Below are 19,925 nucleotides of genomic sequence, written 5' to 3' on the forward strand. Positions count from 1 at the left end.
TACACAATTTTTTTGGTTATATTTTATTTCTATTTTTTTTTATGAATCATGAAATTGCTTAAGTAAATATTAGGGTCATTCAAATAAAAACAGGAATTTGGTTCATTCGACTCAAGTAGCAATGTGAGCGGCACAGCGTGCTGGGAGAATGGAGAGGGATAGGCATGTAAATGGCCTTCACACCAGTGGCGTAGCCAGGATTTGTGTATGGGGGGTGTTAAGAAGCATGCAAACCCCCCCCCCCCCCCCCCCCCCCCCGGCCCGTATTAAAGCGGGGGGTCCGGGGGTCCTCCCCCGGGAAAATTTGGATTTTAAGGTGTAAAATAGTGCTATTTTAGCGGTTTTCGGTACTTAAATTTAAATATTGTAATGGTAAAATTTTTTATTAAATTTAATATGAAATTTGTTTGAGTGATTAATAAGAAATTAATTAAATATTTGGTGCTAAGGGGGGGGTTTGAACCCCTAAAACCCCCCCCTGGCTACGCCCCTGCTTCACACTCATGTCAGTCATGTCAGTATCACTATGATAGTACCAGCGTCAGTTGTGCAATGCGATATTATTCGTTTTCTCGCCAAAAAAGGTGTGAAATCGAGTGAAATTATGAAGAGACTCCAAGTACAGTTCGGTGATGGTACTTTAAGTAAAACCAAGTGTTCGATTGGGCCCAGAAGTTTTGAAATGATTGAAATAAAGTGGAAAATCAAAGCTACGTAGCGTCATTTAAATTGTGCTCCACAGATGTGGTTTTATACAAACTGTTATGTTGCAAGCATTTGCTTACTTTAAGAAATTCATCATCACATCAGTAAAAATTAATAATTTTTACAACTCACTAGGCATGGGCCTTTGAGAGGAAGGTTTAGAAAATGAGGAGGAGGGGGAAATGGGGGGATGGAGCGAAATACCCATGGGCTGGGCTCCAGGTATGGCTGGTTGAGTTTCCAATTTATTTTTAATGTTTGGGTTTACCTAACATGTAATGTATAGAGGCAAACATTTATGGTTTTATTTTTAGTCCAATTTCATTTTTAAAACAAAAGATTTTGGTTCTATTGTTTATATTTTTATAAAAGATCTTTTGTAATACTTACTCCACTGAATACTGCATATTTTTGATAAAATAATTTATAATAAATTGTTTAAACAGATCAGATACATTCAAAACAATAATCATAAATTTGCGAGCGAGCATTTGTGGTGCACAAACAAAACAAATACTTTAATTCTCATGCACTTTCGTACAATTTTTATCTCAAAATAACATTCCTTGAATTTCAAACATTAAAAGATATTTTTAATTCCATCATATAACTTTCATTTCAGTAATATGTTGTGTTTTGGCATGCTTTTCGGTGTTACCTACTTCAGTTTTATCGCAATTCACTATGAAATCTTGCCCGTAGTAATGTCATATGCAGAGATCACCTTTACATTTATGGCCAGGTAATATTTACAATATTTATATATATTTTTTTTAATTGTGAAGTTTAAAAAGTTTTACATTAGTTAATGGGGGGGGGGGGGGGGGGGGCAGACAAAAATTATTCACTCCCGGACCCTTGGTTGGCCCTGCTGCTTGGCATGTGCAATTGGTTGCACACTCCATTGTAAAATTAATAAATATTGCCGCCGCCCGTCTCTCTGTGGGAGCTGAGGGGGAATATCTAGCGGGTTGCAGTGACGTGTATGTGGATTGAATGTCCGGTGGGCGCCAGGCTAGCCTGAACTAGACCATGAACTAGACCATGAGATGAATCGTGGGTTCTTTCTGCCCCAGCGTGGTCCGCTAGATAAGTCGGCTTACGATGACGACGAACTTACTGTGTTGGTGCTGGATACGCCCTAAGCAATATAGGGGGTTGCATGCCTGGCTGATGGGATTACAAGAACACTGAAATTACACACGGGGACGTTTCTGAGTAACTTTATTAGTCGTTACTCACGAATGACAAGTTACGTTGGTACACGGTACAAGTTCCGGGTTACCCAATGAAAACACTAATTAATTATTACGCTACGATCTAACTCCGCGGCAGTCTTGCGGGTTAAAAGTTCACTGGAGGCGGCCAGTGCCGTATGTTACCATGGGGGGTCGCGTGATGGCGTTACGAAGCTTGGCGTTACAAATTATTCGCTCGTGATACCGGCAGGCATTTGCACGACATGTTAATTAAAAAGTTCACTGGAGACGGCCAGTACCGCAAGTGGAGCCAGTGGCGCAGTTGCACTCGATGCTCTTTAAGCCGGTCGGGATAGTCCCGGATCCGCGGAAAAAGGGCTCGGGGACACGTGGGCAGCTAATAAAAGGAAGTTTTGGGGTAATTACTCACATGGCAGAATGAGTGATCGTTGAATTCAAAGATGATGGCCGCTCACGGAACGTTAGTTGCGCCCCGGGCCTGAGCTTGGAGAAGACTGCCGGAAGATGGCCGCCGCGCGGGGTAGCTTCCGGGCTACCCCCACCACCCCGCGCCGCGCGCCAAGACACTTATATCACCTTACAACTATAAGTTTAAGTAAAAAAATCGTTCCAGGTACTTAATTACAAATTAGTATCTGGAAACTAATTGCTGAGGGCTTGATATATGACAAACTAGCAAGTAACTGTTTGAAAATATAAGTCAGTGGACGACTGTTGTTTACACGTAATTACACTGATGCGCATTGATTAACTAAGTAATTAAAGTGTTGGTGGTGATTGAAATTAACGGGACTGATCATTGTACTTATATTATGTTTATAAGTTATGCATCGAATTAGGTCCCGTGGCGGAGCTCTCACTTGACTCGTCCGGGGTTTGGAGAGGATGCGCTCCGAAAGGGCAACCTGCCACTGATCGGGTGAAACCGGCTTAAGGGTAGCGTCGGTACGACGTCAAACGCCCCCCCCCTAGAGAAGCCCGGTTTTGCCGATTAGTCTCCGACGTCACTTGGTATCTTCAGCCAAATACAGCACTTGAACGTGTGCTGCATAGATATGGCGGCGCATGGGGACGCCGCCCCAATCCCTGCGATGTCAGCTGGGCCGGGAGGCGGCGTCGCGATGAACGAAGCGTTGGCGCACGGGGACGCTGCCTCAGTCCCTGCGAAGGCAGCGGGGCCGGGAGGCAACATCGCGGCGCATGGGGACGCCGCCCCAATCCCTGCGATGTCAGCTGGGCCGGGAGGCGGCGTCGCGATGAACGAAGCGGTGGCGCACGGGGACGCTGCCTCAGTCCCTGCGAAGGCAGCGGGGCCGGGAGGCAGCATCGCGGCGCATGGGGACGCCGCCCCAATCCCTGCGATGTCAGCTGGGCCGGGAGGCGGCGTCGCGATGAACGAAGCGTTGGCGCACGGGGACGCTGCCTCAGTCCCTGCGAAGGCAGCGGGGCCGGGAGGCAGCATCGCGGCGCATGGGGACGCCGCCCCAATCCCTGCGATGTCAGCTGGGCCGGGAGGCGGCGTCGCGATGAACGAAGCGGTGGCGCACGGGGACGCTGCCTCAGTCCCTGCGAAGGCAGCGGGGCCGGGAGGCAGCATCGCGGCGCATGGGGACGCCGCCCCAATCCCTGCGATGTCAGCTGGGCCGGGAGGCGGCGTCGCGATGAACGAAGCGTTGGCGCACGGGGACGCTGCCTCAGTCCCTGCGAAGGCAGCGGGGCCGGGAGGCAGCATCGCGGCGCATGGGGACGCCGCCCCAATCCCTGCGATGTCAGCTGGGCCGGGAGGCGGCGTCGCGATGAACGAAGCGGTGGCGCACGGGGACGCTGCCTCAGTCCCTGCGAAGGCAGCGGGGCCGGGAGGCAGCATCGCGGCGCATGGGGACGCCGCCCCAATCCCTGCAATGTCAGCTGGGCCGGGAGGCGGCGTCGCGATGAACGAAGCGGTGGCGCACGGGGACGCTGCCTCAGTCCCTGCGAAGGCAGCGGGGCCGGGAGGCAGCATCGCGGCGCATGGGGACGCCGCCCCAATCCCTGCGATGTCAGCTGGGCCGGGAGGCGGCGTCGCGACGCACGGCTCGCTGTCGTCTAGCACATAGTCCTGGAGCCACGTCGGCGGGTGGCGCTCCCGTCGTGGCCTTCCCGTAGCAATGCTTAGTGGCTCGTCTGGTTCCGTGATGACGGGGTTCGCGTCGGACATGTTCCCGTCAAGGTCCCTGAGCTCCGACGGCGTCGCCTCCGTAATTCGACACTGGCCTGACCAATCCCGGTCCGTTCCCCCTTGTAGGGCCACGTCGTGGGCGATGGAGCTCTCCCGGTTTGGGGAGTGTTCACGTCCGGCGGGTTCGCTGCGGGGCGACGCGACAGTGGCTGCCGGGTCGGGCGGCGGCGTTGCGGCGCCTGGCTCGCCGTCGTCGAGCACATAGTCCTGGAGCCACGTCGGAGGGTGGCGCTCCCGTCGTGGCCTATTCGTGCTCCGGCTGGAATCCCCGTCGGGGCCCATGAAGACCGTGGCCGGGTCGGATGGGGGGGTCCCGGGCGTTGGCGTCCCGGGGCCGGACGTGCCGAGCCGATTGTCCGTGCTGGTTCCCGGGCCGTCGCTTGGGCGTGTCACGCGGACTTCGCCTGTGGGACTCGTCATATTCCCGTCGGGGGCGCGGTCGGGGACACAGCCCCGACGCCGAGCAGGGCGGCGTCGTCTTCGGCGGGGGCGGTCTACTCTCTCGCCAGGCGACCCCTCGCCCCTCTGAGACGCGGGCCCAGCTCCGTGGCCTTCTTCGCCTGCCGTCGTGGGGGCGAAGCAGAGCCTCTTGGGGCGCGTGGTGCCCCGTTGAGCCCCTTGAGGGGTAACGGCCTGGTCCGGGGTTCCATTTGGGTTGGGGTGGGGCTCGTCCGCGGGGCCCATCCCATGCGGCGTCGGGCTCATGGTGGCCGGAGTTGTTTCATCGTCGTCTCGGGGTTCCACTGGGCCGTCGTCATCCGCTCCATCGGGCGGCGGGGCACCCGGTACGGCCGCTAGCCGGAGGTCGTCTCGATGAATTTTCCGGACATGGCGACCACCCAGGTTGATCCGGTACGAGGTCGCTCCCACGCGGCGTTGGACAACGTAGGGCCCCCGCCAACGGGGTGCGAGTCCGGCGCAGTAATTCCGCGGGGCGGTGGACAGCGGGTGGACCCGCACGAACACCAGGTCTCCCGTCCGTAGAGGGGGTGGTGCCCTGGTGGTCTGGGGGGTGATATGTTGGGTATACTGTTCCTGCTGTTGCCGGGCGGCATCATGTTCAGCTGTGCGCCGTTGGTCGCGTTCTCCCCCTCGCTCCTCGGGGTGGGGGACGCCGTGGGTGGCCCACTCGCCGGGCAGAGGGAGGTTGTGGCCCTGTACCATCTCCGCAGGTGTCATGCCGGTGGCGGCGTTCACGCGCCTCCGGACGCAGAAGAGCGCGTCGGCGACGTGGCTGTCCCACTGAGCATGATCGTCCCCGAGGCGGAGTCGTAGCTGGATCTTGAGCTCTTGGTTCCGGCGCTCAGTGGGGTTCGCCCTTGGATGGTAGGAGGGCGTCGTGTGGTGGTCGATGTGGGCCTCACGACACCAGTCCCTCCAACGTGCACCCAGGAACTGGCTGCCGTTGTCCGTCAGTGCGGATTGGGGGTAGCCCCAACGAGGAAGGAACTCGCGGGTCAGTAGGCCGATGATGGTTGCCGCCCGGGAGTTGCCGCAGGGGTAGGCCTCGGTCCACCTGGTGAACATGTCCGTGATGACGATCAGGAACCGTTTGCCACGTGGTGAGCGCGGGTAGGGCCCCATCACGTCGAGGGCGATGGTCTGGAATGGCGTCGACGGTAGGCGGGGTTGTTGTTGTTGCACCCCGTCCCCACGCCGAGCCTTGCGCTGCTGGCAGACCTCGCACCCCTTGATGTATTCACGGACGTCCCGAGCTACCCCGGGCCAGTGGTAGTACTGCCCGATGGCCCGGTGGGTCTGATCTGCCCCCGGATGTCCCGCGAGGTCGTGGTCATGGTGAAACAGCAACACGGCCTCGCGGGCCTCCGGTGGCACGTAGGTCCTCCATGTTCCCGTCGGGTCGGGAGACCTATTCATTATCCTGTCCCCTTGGAGGAGCCAGGTCGTCTGCCCCACTCTCTCGGCCGATTGCCGACGGCGGTGGGCATCAGGAGATCGCTGTTGGGCCTCTAAGACGCGGCGGTCTACGTCGGCGGCCGTGTTCGGAGGCGCGTCGTCCGTGGCCTCGCCTACGATGTTCTGAGCGTAGGCGGGTTGTTGGGCGCCTCGTGCCGTGGCGTAGTCTGGGGGCAGGACGTCTTCCCAGTCGTGGTCATCCACCACCCCTTCGCTGGTGTCGGGTTCACGGGAGAGCAGGTCGGGGAGCTGGTTCTCGACGCCGGGCACGTGCTCAACGACGAAGTCGAAGGACTGTAGGAGCAGTGCCCAGCGGATCAGTTTCCCCTTCCGCCCCTGCATGGTATGCAGCCAGGTGAGGCAGCGGTTGTCCGTGCGGAGCGTAAACGGACGGCCCTCCAGGTGTGGGCGGTACTTCTTAATCGCCCACACGACGGCGAGACATTCCTGTTCGTTGCTGTGGTAGCGTGTTTCGGCTGCCCCAAACTTAGCGCTAGCATAGTCCACTATTTGCCGCTCCCCTTGGTCGTCGACCTGGAACAGTACAGCGCCGGTTCCGAGGGCGCTGGCGTCGGTCTGTAGGACCAAGGGCCGGTCAGGGTCTATGCGCGCTAGTGTGTGGCATCGGGTGAACTCCTGTTTTATCTCGTCGAAGGCCAGTTGGGCGGGCGGGGTCCATCGATAACGAGTCTGGGGCGACAACAAGTCTGTAAGCGGCGCGATCCGTTGCGAAAAATTAGGTATATAGTTTCGCAGCCAGTTGATAAGACCGACGAATTGCTGTAGCCGTTTGCGCGTGCGTGGCACTTCCGCTTCAGCTATCTGCCGGAGATGACCCGGTTGTGGCCTGTTGCCGTCCTCGCTAACTATGTGTCCCAGAAAATCGACTTCGGTCGCCCCAATGTGGCACTTTGCGGGATTAGCGGTCAAGTGATTGGTGGCCAGTCTCTCCATCACCAGCGCCAGATGTCGACAGTGGTCCTCCCACGACTCCGAGAACACGATGACGTCATCTAAGTATGCCAGGGCGAACTCCCCGATGTAGCCCTCCAGGACCCTGGTCATCATGGTCTGGAAGGTGGCTGGGGCGCACTTCAGTCCGAAGGGCATGGCTCGGAACTGGAATCGGCGTCCGTCGGGTACCGTGAACGCCGTTTTTTCCCGGTCCTCGCGCCGTATCGGCACCTGCCAGTAACCGGACTTTAAGTCTAGCGTGCTGAATACACACGCTTTCCCCAGTCCGGCCACGGCGGCCTCGACGCTGATTTGAGGGGGCGGGGCACTAACAGTGACGGCGTTCAGGGGGCGGAAGTCGACGCAGAACCGGTTCGTACCGTCCTTCTTGGAGGCCAGAACGACACAGGAGTTGTAGGCACTGTGTGATGGCTCGATAACGCCGCTCAGTAGCATCTCAGTGACTTGTTCTCGGATGGCTCGCTGTTCGTGGAAACCATAACCTCGTGGTGGGTCGTACACTGGTTGATCAGAGGTGGTCGGGATACGGTGTTCTGCCACCGTGGTGCGTCTCAACGGGCCTGTTGTCATGAAGACGCCCGGTCGTCCCGACAGCACTCGGTTTATGTCGGCCTGGTGTTGTGGAGGGACATTATGACGGATGTCGGCTAACGTCGTGATGGTGCCTTCCGGCACGGGCGTCTGTCCCATAGCGTAAGCCACGTAGCGTTCCGTCCGGCCCAGGTTGAGTCGGGCATGACGTAGCTCAAGCACGGCGTCCTGGTCAATTAACCACGGCATGCCCAGCACGACCTCCTCGTTCAGATCCTGCACTACAATGGCCTTTACCCTGGTGTCGAGCTCCCGTAGGCTTACCTTGATATCCGCGCGGCCGATCATCCGTCCGGTGTGGGCGGTGGTGGCCAGGCGTAGTTCGCCCTGCTCCGGGTGCATTGTGCCAGGCGGCACCAGGTTGGGGCGCACGAAGACCGCACTTGCTCCGGTGTCGATCAGTGCGGTGGCTGGGTGTCCGTTGACCTCCACGAGCACACGCATAAGACCGGCGGGCAGGCTGTGCAGTTGCCCCAGGGTCGGTAGGGGTTGATGGGCGCTCGGCGGGACAGCTGGTGCCACGGCCGGGGGACTCAGTAATGGTCCCCCCGGGGCCCGTTTCCCGACATGGTGGGGGCGAACGGGGGTGTCTGTCGCTGCGGGGGCGGGTCCGGTCGTGCTGTGGGTGGCGGTGGGCCGGGTGAGTCGTTCCTCCGGGGGCAGTCGTTGTGCCAATGGAACGTGCCGCGCGGGCAACCTAACCTGCACTGGGGGGCCCGGGCTTCGGTTACCCTAACGTCTGGCGCTCGTCCGGCTGTCCCGCGTGACTGCTCCTCGTGCCCGCGAACATCTTGCGTCGCCTGAGGCGGTGGGGGTAGTATCGAAGGTCGTCGCGGGGTCGTGGACGCCTGATGACGCTGGTTCCCGGCGCCGAGGTTGTTTTCCGTGGCCTGTGCTTGTCGAGCATAGTCCACGACGGACGTGGTTTGGTATAGCCGCATGAATGGCTGTAGGTCGTCCCTAAGCAGTTTGGTCACGACTGGCAGTGCTTGGGCGGGATCCTGGTTAGGCGAAATTCGCCGAAACAGCCTGATCTTATTGGCTACGAATGCCTCCGCATCTTCACCCTCTCGCTGTCTAACCCCATAAAACTGCGCCGAGCAGTCTATGAGTGGGCATCCGGTATCGAACCGGTGCGTAAAGCTGTCGGCGAATTCGGACCACGGCATTCCGAAGCGCCCCCACCTGGTCCACCAAGTCCGCGCCGCGCCGCGTAGCTGCCCGCTGGCCCTCTCCGCCCATTCGGCAGGGTGTGTGCCATTATGCGTTAGCCGCGATGTGCATTGTTCGAGAAACATGCTTGGGTCCTCGTGTGGGGCCCCTCCGAATTCGGGTAGCGACATCGCCTGGCCAGTGCTCGGTCGTGCGAGTGTGGTCACCGTGGCCCAGTCAGGTATGTACCGCGTGGTGTCTTGTAACTGGGGCACGTGTTCGGCGTGATTTGCCGCTGGGCAAACAGCCGTCGCTCCGGGCGCGGTGAGTCCGTTGTTAACTTGTGTCGTGGGTTCCGTTTTCCCCTTTCCACTTAGGAATTGTACCCAGGCGGGTTCCGGTCCGGTTAATAAATCCATATTAGCCGGTAATCCGCCGCCCTGGTATGACATGATGTCTAGTGTTAACACGTAACTTTCGTCTCGTATGCGTGGCCGTGTGATGACACGCACTGTACGTGCCTGTTTTGTTGCGTGTCCGCGTGCGCGCTACGCCGGGTCGCGAGCTAGGTGCCCGGACTGTCGCATATAACAGAGGCCGATAATGGTGGCAGCTGGAGCTGCGCGCGCCGATCCAAATCGTCGGTGGAAGGGGCTGCCGCGCCGGCTGTGTGAAGCGAAGAGCGAGAACGAACGGTGGGCAGGAGGAATGCCCGGAACACCGCACAAAGCAGAGAGCGAAACGGTCGCCGCGGAGTGGGGGTAGTGTGACGTCGCCCGCCCGCGTCGCACGTCCTGCTGGAATGTTGAATCTTGAGGGGGTGGGGGGTGGAAAAACCTTTGTCTGCCTTCCACGTCACGCCCGCGACTATTCGCCCTTCGCTTTCTAAAAATGGTCGTTCTCCGTCGTAATTTCCTACTTTTCCTGCGAATTTTTCGAATTTTTCTGATTTCGTTTTTCTTGTCACGCACCACGCAGGGGCGCCATTTGCCGCCGCCCGTCTCTCTGTGGGAGCTGAGGGGGAATATCTAGCGGGTTGCAGTGACGTGTATGTGGATTGAATGTCCGGTGGGCGCCAGGCTAGCCTGAACTAGACCATGAGATGAATCGTGGGTTCTTTCTGCCCCAGCGTGGTCCGCTAGATAAGTCGGCTTACGATGACGACGAACTTACTGTGTTGGTGCTGGATACGCCCTAAGCAATATAGGGGGTTGCATGCCTGGCTGATGGGATTACAAGAACACTGAAATTACACACGGGGACGTTTCTGAGTAACTTTATTAGTCGTTACTCACGAATGACAAGTTACGTTGGTACACGGTACAAGTTCCGGGTTACCCAATGAAAACACTAATTAATTATTACGCTACGATCTAACTCCGCGGCAGTCTTGCGGGTTAAAAGTTCACTGGAGGCGGCCAGTGCCGTATGTTACCATGGGGGGTCGCGTGATGGCGTTACGAAGCTTGGCGTTACAAATTATTCGCTCGTGATACCGGCAGGCATTTGCACGACATGTTAATTAAAAAGTTCACTGGAGACGGCCAGTACCGCAAGTGGAGCCAGTGGCGCAGTTGCACTCGATGCTCTTTAAGCCGGTCGGGATAGTCCCGGATCCGCGGAAAAAGGGCTCGGGGACACGTGGGCAGCTAATAAAAGGAAGTTTTGGGGTAATTACTCACATGGCAGAATGAGTGATCGTTGAATTCAAAGATGATGGCCGCTCACGGAACGTTAGTTGCGCCCCGGGCCTGAGCTTGGAGAAGACTGCCGGAAGATGGCCGCCGCGCGGGGTAGCTTCCGGGCTACCCCCACCACCCCGCGCCGCGCGCCAAGACACTTATATCACCTTACAACTATAAGTTTAAGTAAAAAAATCGTTCCAGGTACTTAATTACAAATTAGTATCTGGAAACTAATTGCTGAGGGCTTGATATATGACAAACTAGCAAGTAACTGTTTGAAAATATAAGTCAGTGGACGACTGTTGTTTACACGTAATTACACTGATGCGCATTGATTAACTAAGTAATTAAAGTGTTGGTGGTGATTGAAATTAACGGGACTGATCATTGTACTTATATTATGTTTATAAGTTATGCATCGAATTAGGTCCCGTGGCGGAGCTCTCACTTGACTCGTCCGGGGTTTGGAGAGGATGCGCTCCGAAAGGGCAACCTGCCACTGATCGGGTGAAACCGGCTTAAGGGTAGCGTCGGTACGACGTCAATATAATACTCATCAAGTCTGGGATGTTAGAGAACAATGTGTGTTTTAATGAAGGCTTAAACTGAAAGTGTTTTATTTCATGACTTAATTTTTGGTGTTACAGTGTATTGACTCACATTTCCATGTTATTTTGACTTGTTTATACATATCAGTTACTACTAGCACTATATTATGTTATGTACATTTAACATTTAGTTCCAGAGCAAATGGATAAGAAGCAATAGTTTTTACTCTTTTGTCACCAATAATTTTTTTTTAGCCAAAACATCTAATAATGCGCATGCGTGAAATAGCTTGCTTAAGTGAACAATATGGTAAATGTAGTTAGATATAATTTGGTTCATGCTTAAAATGAACATTTTTGGGAGCACCGCTAAAGATCTTAGTATCACTCATCATTGGGATGCTAAAAACGTAGCGTTTTTAACATGCATGCTCTAATTAAAATAGGTAAAAATGAACCTGTCAAATAATCAAGAAAATCTAACAGAATACATGATTTGATAGTTAAGGTCGTTAAAGGGTAATGTAAACAAGAAACCATGCGTTTTCATGCATAAATTTGTATTTGATATAAATACACCATAATTTGCACCATAAATAGTGCAATATTTTTATCTTACTTAGTTTAGAAAGTTTTTAAGTAATATATCTGCACTATTAAAAGAGAAATTCCCTTCACAGAACCAAGTTTACAGATGTCAACATAATATTTTGTAAACAAACCTTACGTAACGACAGTGGTAGCAACCACAACTTAACATAATTCCCCTTCTTTTAAATTTTATAGGTTTATAAATTATCATAATTAAACTTTATATTTATAAAAAAAAAAGCTATACAACATTAAATGTAATAAAAAAAACCTTCAAATTGGATTCACTGTGTTCATTCACTTTTATACTGTTATTCCTCCAATGCTGAAACTACCTTTTCTTTTGTAGTTGGCAATAGACGAATTTATAACTGATGCTGCTGATTAGTTACTGAAGAAAAGTGAATTAAGGCCCGTCTACAATTGCAATGTCCTAACCTCTGTCCTAAGATTGCCTCACGTGACTGACGTCATGCGTGGTGTGGGCGATGGTCCCTGGTCCGAATACATTGGTCAACTTGAACTTTTTGTTCCAATATGTGTCCTTTGGTAGTATCTATCATTGAATATATATATTCAATGGTAGTATAGAAGAATGAACACTCGTGGTTTTTGTCGTTTCCGGTTTTCGTTTCAAAAGGTAAACAGAAAATAACGAACATTTATTAGCATTTACGTACTTTTAATTTACAGAATATAAATAAATAATATCGAACAACCACAAATTTCACAAGTTAACTAAATATTCAAAACTTAGCTGCGTACACATTTACAAAACATGAAAATAGTAAACAAAAACAATCGAAAAGCATTTTTATTTTGGCGCTCTGTATTTACTGCGCTCTGGTGACTACTTTAGAAATCAGTATATTCGGACCGCGATTCGGACATCGGACAACGCAATTATTGTAGACAGGGCTGTTTTCCACGCGACAATGTGACGTCATTAACATTAGGATAAGGTCACGGACCGCCCACAGGTTCGGACTATTGTAGACGGGCCCTTTAGGTAGCAAAAGTGAGAAAAAAAAAAATTATAAAAAATGTGACACTCGAAAAGTTTCTCTTTCCAATACGATGAACAAGATGTACCGCGGGGTTGTAGACTAAATATGGATATAGAACGGCTTATTAACCAAGAGAACTGTCAAAATTGAGATTAATGGCGAACACAAAAAATGATAACTACGTTTTTGAGGTTATAAAATTTCGAGCCCAAATTTCAACACAGTGTTTTGATATTTAATTAGTGGTGTCTTCCTCTTGTTTTCCGAAACTGCGATCCATTCAACAGCTTCCTTAGTGTTCCAAATATAATCTCTTCGTTAGTATCTGAGCGGCCATTCGCTTGGTGGTAAGGTTATATCACGGCCTGTCTCGCACTGATAATCATGTTTCTTGAGGCTATGCAGGCACCTTCGATTTCCAGGGCGTGAACAAGAGCATCGAGAATGTTTTTGTGGCGAGCCAACAGAAGAGTTTGCTGCACCTCTGCATATACGAGCCCGTCTATAAAAGCACTAGTGGCTAGCTGCTGGCGGAACTCTGTTGGTGCTTCTAAGTAGGCGAGGTGCACGAGTCGCTCGATGTCGGCTTCGAACTCCTGGAGGCTTTCCGAAGATCTCTGTAGACGTGTCTTCAGGGCCCATGTGTCGGTCGCCATACCTCAGCTCAAGAGCCTCTATTAATATCCCATATTCTTTCTGATCTGTAACTGGTATGGTCTGCTGCAGCTCTAGTGGAGATCCTCGCAGGGCCAAGACGAGTGTCGTAGCCTTTTCTTCATCGTCCCACCCATTTACTTCAGCAGCTGCCTCAAACTGTTGCCTGTAGACAGCCCATGACGATTGGCCATCAAAGGTGGGTGGCTTGAATTTTGGGAGACCAGTTGCACCTTCCACCTTCACGTCTCCAGAATAACTGCTCCTTTTCGTAGCCGATTCAGCTTCTTTGATCATCCGACGGCACTCTTCAGTTACAGCTGCTACTTGCTGCTCGGTGGTCTGCTACATGTTGCTCCAAGCACTGTACTTTTCCTTCCAACTGGATGCTGGTTTCATCCATCTTCGTTTTCATATCTTCTTGTGCAGCAACTATTTTTTTTCGCATATCTTCTTCGTTTTTCTTGATGTCCTCTATCTCTGCTTTCATAGCATTCTTCATCTCCTCCTGGCAGTTATCAATTTTACTCTCCATTTTCTCCTGGTTAGTCTTCATTTCTTCCCTATTGCTCCTAATTTCATTCTTCATTTCTTCCTGCCACTCTTCATCTCGTCCAGTCTATTTTCCAATTTTTCCTGGCTACTCTTCATATCTTCCCTGTTACTCTACATTTCATTCTTCATTTCAGACAGGAATGTCATTAAATTCTTTTGCTCGTCGGCAGCCATCTTTCTTGTCCACATATACTACAAGCCTAACACTAATGTCTTAGGACGACAATGTAATTTCCTCTACGAGCTAACCAAAACCCCTACTAAACACTAACACTAATTTCCAAACTACTACACTAAAAACTAACTACAGTTCCTAACACTGTTGCAATCTCGAAAATCTAATTAAATTTTAATGCACAATAAACTTATCCTAAACTCTTTAAATTAGGGCTATCCCACTTCTGACACCAAGAATGTTACGATTTACCACGGATTCATAAAGGATAGCCCAATTAAAGATTTTATTACACACACACAGTTTTATTGATAGCCATTACTTATGTCACTTACAATTAATCTTCTAAAATGACAAATAATCAATTGCACTTAAAAATAATGTTTCTTCCTCAGTCACACGTTTTTACAATCCACACACCTCTCTGGGCCGCACCTCTGGCGCAACTCTCGCTGCAGCACCCCTCGTGGATCTCCGCCGCGGGACTCCGTCGCCACACTCCACCGCCGCCGATGCACTTCCCTTCGCCGAGGATCCACTCGACGCCTTGCTCGGAACCTCGCTCGGGACTCCGCCGCGGGAAAACTCCCGACTTCACTGAACTCACTCACTCCCTGCCCTGGAACCTTTGTCCATGGACTTCGCCACTCTGCCGCACCCGCGGCACTATCGCCCCGGAAACTCCGCCGCGGGAAAGCTCCCGCCTGAACTCTCGCTACCCACTCTCTCCAAGGCCGGCGTCCCGGGCACATATATAGGCCCAGAAACCTTCCAGAACTCCCGAGCGCGGCTGGGGCCAGTCGCGTCATTCCGCGCCGACCCGACGGCAGAAATCTCTCGATACACGTGTTGGCGGCTCGCGTAACTCCGCGGCTGTTAGGTGTCAGTTACGTGTCAAAGGCAGGGCGCCACGCGGGGATTGGTGGGAAGGAGGGGGAAAAGCGACAATCCTTGTTATCTTCCAGGCGCGCGCGGTGCATCTCATGTTGCGGCAGCCGCCAGGCAGCTCTGCACTTGCACATGTCCCGGCCTTGCTCACGTTCGTAACAATATGTTCAAAATAAATAGCTTTTACACTTGTGCACACGCTACACCTCTGATAGTACTGTGCAAGCACTGCAAGTGTTATGACAATGTAATCACTCTCGCATTCGCGTAATGCACACAAATAATTATATAGATATTTTTAACATTACTGTTGAGGGGGAAACCATTTTCGAGCATTACGAAAATTCCAATCGCGTGAAGGGGAAATAGCTAGATATGTGGTGGGGGAAACGAGAGACAAGGGGAATATTTAGGTACTTGGTGGGGGAACTGCTAGAGGCAGGTCTGGAGGCCTTGGGGCAACAGGAGAGGAGGCCCCCTGGCCCCAAATTATTTTCCAAATAAAAAGAACAATTTTTTTCAGTCGAGTTTTGCAATAAATAAACTATTGTGAAATCAAGTAGATTCTCTTAGTATTTAAAAAACATACATAAATATAATCGGAGACAAGAATTATATGAAATTAAATTTTAGTGTTAATGAATGGAACCTTCCGAGCTTTTCTCGCCGAAAAATCGTTGATGATTTCACTGAAATCCAATTCCCGGAGTAAATAGCTTTCAATGCGCAGGAGAGAAAGCTTCGATAAACGGTTTTGTCCCATCGCGGTTCGGAGCCTATTTTTTATAATTTTCATTTTTGAAAATGAGCGCTCTCCAGTGAAATTTGAAACCATCAAAACCAAATACATTCTCAATGCAATTTCAAGGTTTGGAAATGTAGCTCTGAAATTTTGATCTGCGAGAATTTGGTAGTAAAATAGTTCCGGAGATTGGTCTTTTCCATAGTCCTTTTTGTATGAGTCCGTTTGTGGGGGCCCTCCGTTTGTGGAGGCCCCGGGGCCCCGGTTGCCCTCCCCTAAATCCGGCCCTGGCTAGAGGAGAAGGAAGGGAAAGGTAGAAATGATGCAACATGCTTGCACACTTGCACATACGCTCTTGCACACATGCACTCTTGCTATCTTGCTATCTTGCATATTTGCTCATTCGCGCACTTACATATGCGCGGTTGTTTCTTGGGGGTGGCGCGTCGCACTATCCCCACTCCGGGGCCGTTGGCGCCGGTGGTGATCGCTGGAGCAGCCTTGAGCGGGCTCCACGTGGCGGCGTGCGGCTCAGGTTGAACCCTGCCATGCTGCAGGGATAGGCGGGTCGCGGCGGTAGGGACCTGCCTGCTTCTGACGCCACCCCGACTTTAGGGAGTGTTTGGGCAGAGGGCAACACAATGGGGTTTCAGCTTATTGTTGTGCACCGTGTCACTGGCCATATTAGCAAGAAATTTTTGTTCTTTCATGTACGTATTATTATTTTAATTACTTGTGTAAATCAGTATTGTTAAACAATATTAAGTGAGCATTGTTTTAGCTATGTAACTAAATATTACTGCTGGTATAATGCTTTCCACGCTTAAGTTTTACATGGATGATTATCTGTCAAGAATTATAATTTTATATGCTAAATCACACACCATATTAAACTTACGAGCCCACGAGCGTGTAAATATGGTTAATTACAACTAAGAGGCGTGAATATTTCTCGATAAGAGTGTAGCTGTAGGCGACTGTGGCTCAAAAACGTAGCACTGAGCTAGGTCCTATTCGTATGGCATGCTGTCACTGTCACGTCAGATACCTGCCACAGACTCCACACATACATATGGAAAATTACTGAAGCTACATAAACCATCTAATTATTGGCAAGCTTAAAGTTTAAGACTTATTTAAAATCGAATTTAATTGTACTTTGCGCAAGTTTGTTTTAAATTTTCATTACATTACAAAGTTGTCTCTGAAACCTTTGCGCTCTAAGGCGTGAATCTGACAAGGACAGCGCTAATCGCGCATTGGAAAGAGAAAGTAAATGCCCATTTAAATGCACACTGCTATCTAAGAATGATATGCGCTAAAGCATATCTCATCCTTAGTTTGCCGTGTGCAGTCAAAATGGGCATTTACTCCTTTCCCAATTCATATTTGCTATTAGCGCTGTCCTTGTTTCCGTGTAACCTGTTGCCATATATACGCCAAACATCACAAAAGTTCCAGACAAATTTTTAAAACACAATAAAAAAATTTAAAATGTACTTTTAAAAATTCTTTTGTTAGCGACAATTTCGAATGAGAATTTTGGAATAAACTTTATTTTTTGTATTTAATCAATATCATCAGCTGATAATATTCAATTCTTAATTCTAATAAAACGTAATTGAAAGACGAAACCGTTTTTGCAGTCAAATTTTTTAAAAATAAAGTATTATTAGAAATTTTGGCTGTTGGACCATAGCACATAAGAAATGGATTCATTTTATGAACAGCGACTGACTGCTACAAATAGTTTGTCCAGTGAAATAATAATTGTTGTTATTGGATTTATATTTTTTTCTTTCAGAATGTATACAGTTGTGATAATACTGCCAAAACACTCTATTCGGTGGCCTTAGATGCGGTGAACGGGATTCTGGGTTCGAATCTCACGTAAGGCACGGGTGTAAACTATGCACTGTTTGAAGATTTACTTGAGAAAACTATGAGAACGAAACGATGATAGTAAAGATGCTAAAAGATAATCTCATAGACATACGCCATTGCTGGTGCCTTTGCAATGGCGAATGCCCATTAAAATCTTTTAAATTAAGCTTCCCCATTGCAAGAAGAATCATTCAAAGAACGTTAAAAATGAAATCGTGTCCGGTTTGTTTGGCAAAAGTCGTAGACAATTTATAATAATAAAATACTATAGTGTGTTCCGTGCGCGAGTGTGCATACGGCAACCATATAACTGAACTGAAGGTCGCTATGTAACTGTTAAATTGGAGAAAGTTCGCAAAGTGGGTTCATAAAACTAAAAACTCGGGTGGAAATTGAGGTAGTTGCGTTGAATGACTTAGGCTGTTGTTGTCCCAAGCTCACCGTCCCGGGAGGCCGGATAGAGCCGGCTGATAGAGCTATCTTCTGCTCAGTGCCATAGATTGTGATCCTTACCCACTACTTGCTTTTTAGAAGCACATTATGCTGGAATCAAAATATCACGAAAGACATTTCCTAGATTTTAGAAGTAAATTTAGAAAACAAAACCTTGACATAATAACCAGTCGAACCATCTTTCGAAACCAAAATCCTGACGCTCATTTCGGTAAAGTTGTGTCCTCAAAGCGATTGAAATAGAATATTATTTTCTAAACGGAGTCTGTTACGCTCGCGAATATCGTCGGTCTGACGTCACAGATTAGTCGAACGTGATGCTGGGTTGGAAAGCAATTGTTACTCCAACAATACTGTTATTTGAATGATTGTTGTTATCCCAGTAGCACATGTTGTAGCACGGAATCTAGCTGCACGTGACGTAACAATAACTTTGGCATAGTTTCTAAACTACGCACAAACGTAAGAAGCAAAATATTCAGCAACCACATTTTAGAGTACCGGATCTTAAACTAAGCAAGGCACAATAATGCAAAGCAAGAATTGTTCAACTTCCAGCTTTCTTGCTTTTTGGCTTGCTTTTCCCACGGTCATATTTGAAGAGAAGTGTTTCGATAGTTTTTAAAGACGCAGAAGGTATGCCCACGATGTTCTTTTTATTATATACGTCATACACTTACACACGTTAAACTTTCACACAGTTAAAGATCAAATTAAATGCCATTTATTTTATTTTCGTGATTTACTTGACATACCAAAATAAGATTGGAGCAAAAAAAGTTTTCTACCGTTTTATAATTTTTAGTGACAGGGTTGGTGACGTTTTACGACTTGCGAATTATGAACAAATGTAATTTTCTTGCGTTGGTTGTGTGTTGCGTAGTTTATAAGAACCATTCTACAATGACACGGAAACGTAGACGGATCACGTAAACGGAGATGGATGGCCCGGAACATTTCACTATTGCGTCTGCTGCTTCCATGTAACAAATGACAACAATGAGATCGTATTTCAGAATTACGAAATTTTAATTTAATTAAAAAAATATATATAGTATGCTTTAAGATCATAGTACGGGCAGAATTATGTATATAATATAATAAACGGCAAAGTAATAACAGAACACTAGATATTCTTGTACTTGAAACATTTTTTAACGTAGTTAGAACATAAACAAACATGGCTACCAACTCAGCCAAGTACTCGGCTTCTATTGGCCGCACGGAGCAACGCAAACGGACAAAGGTTCAGAATTAACGAGTTAATTCGTACGGGTCCGCCTCCGTCTGCGTGCTATTGCATGAATTCTTGTTCCGTGAGATCCGTCTCCGTGTCGCTGCAGAACGGGCCTAAACACGGCGCGGCGTTTACCTTGTGTCATGCTGTCGCTTCACGTCCACCAACACCAACCGGGCAGCAACACAACACACGCTCTCACGGGAAACTCCTGCAACGCTAGCCCGTGCGCTGACGACTGACGAAGACAAGATGGCTTGTTGCGAGGTCGCCAGTGCCGCGCGCGCGGTAAACAAACGTCATAACGGAAATTTGAAGTGCGAAGCTCGTCGGTAGGGGCAGTGGAGGGGAATGCGTAGGGGAGGGGAGGAGAAAGTTTTGTTGCCTTAACGATAAGGAGGGGGAGGGGGAAGAGAGCGGCGTGTCTGTTTACTTTCCGGTTCAGGGTGTAGAATAGAAGATATAAATACTTCCAATCATACCATCGAATATTAATTAATTCGTTTCATTGACTCACATTAAAGCACTTCGAATTTTGGAGCCATTAAAATGCGAAAGCAAGATTCAAGCACTTACTTGAACTGTTTCAGTTACTATGTTTAGTGAAAAAATATTTTTTTTTTTCATAAGTTGTATTTTTTCTGAGTTATTTACAATTTCTCAGCAAAAAAAAAACTGCATCACTCCAAATTTACAAATTTTAGGTTTATATATATATATATATATTT

General features: G+C 49.6%; 1 protein-coding gene across 1 annotated transcript in view; it reads right to left on the reverse strand.

Annotated features, from left to right (window-relative positions):
• LOC134538394 (methanethiol oxidase-like) overlaps positions 1–19,490 on the reverse strand; it is a 52,734-nt gene extending 33,244 nt beyond the window's left edge. Inside the window, exons 1-2 of the mRNA XM_063379687.1 lie at positions 19,333–19,490; positions 16,039–16,232 (exon numbers count right to left, since the gene is read on the reverse strand). The gene's annotated coding sequence lies outside the window, so the exon portion shown is untranslated. The remainder of the gene's footprint in view (positions 1–16,038; positions 16,233–19,332) is intronic.
• Between the last annotated feature and the right edge of the window lie 435 nt (positions 19,491–19,925).

The sequence above is a fragment of the Bacillus rossius genome, chromosome 13, assembly GCF_032445375.1.
Source record: "Bacillus rossius redtenbacheri isolate Brsri chromosome 13, Brsri_v3, whole genome shotgun sequence".
In the NCBI taxonomy this organism is placed as follows: domain Eukaryota; kingdom Metazoa; phylum Arthropoda; class Insecta; order Phasmatodea; family Bacillidae; genus Bacillus; species Bacillus rossius.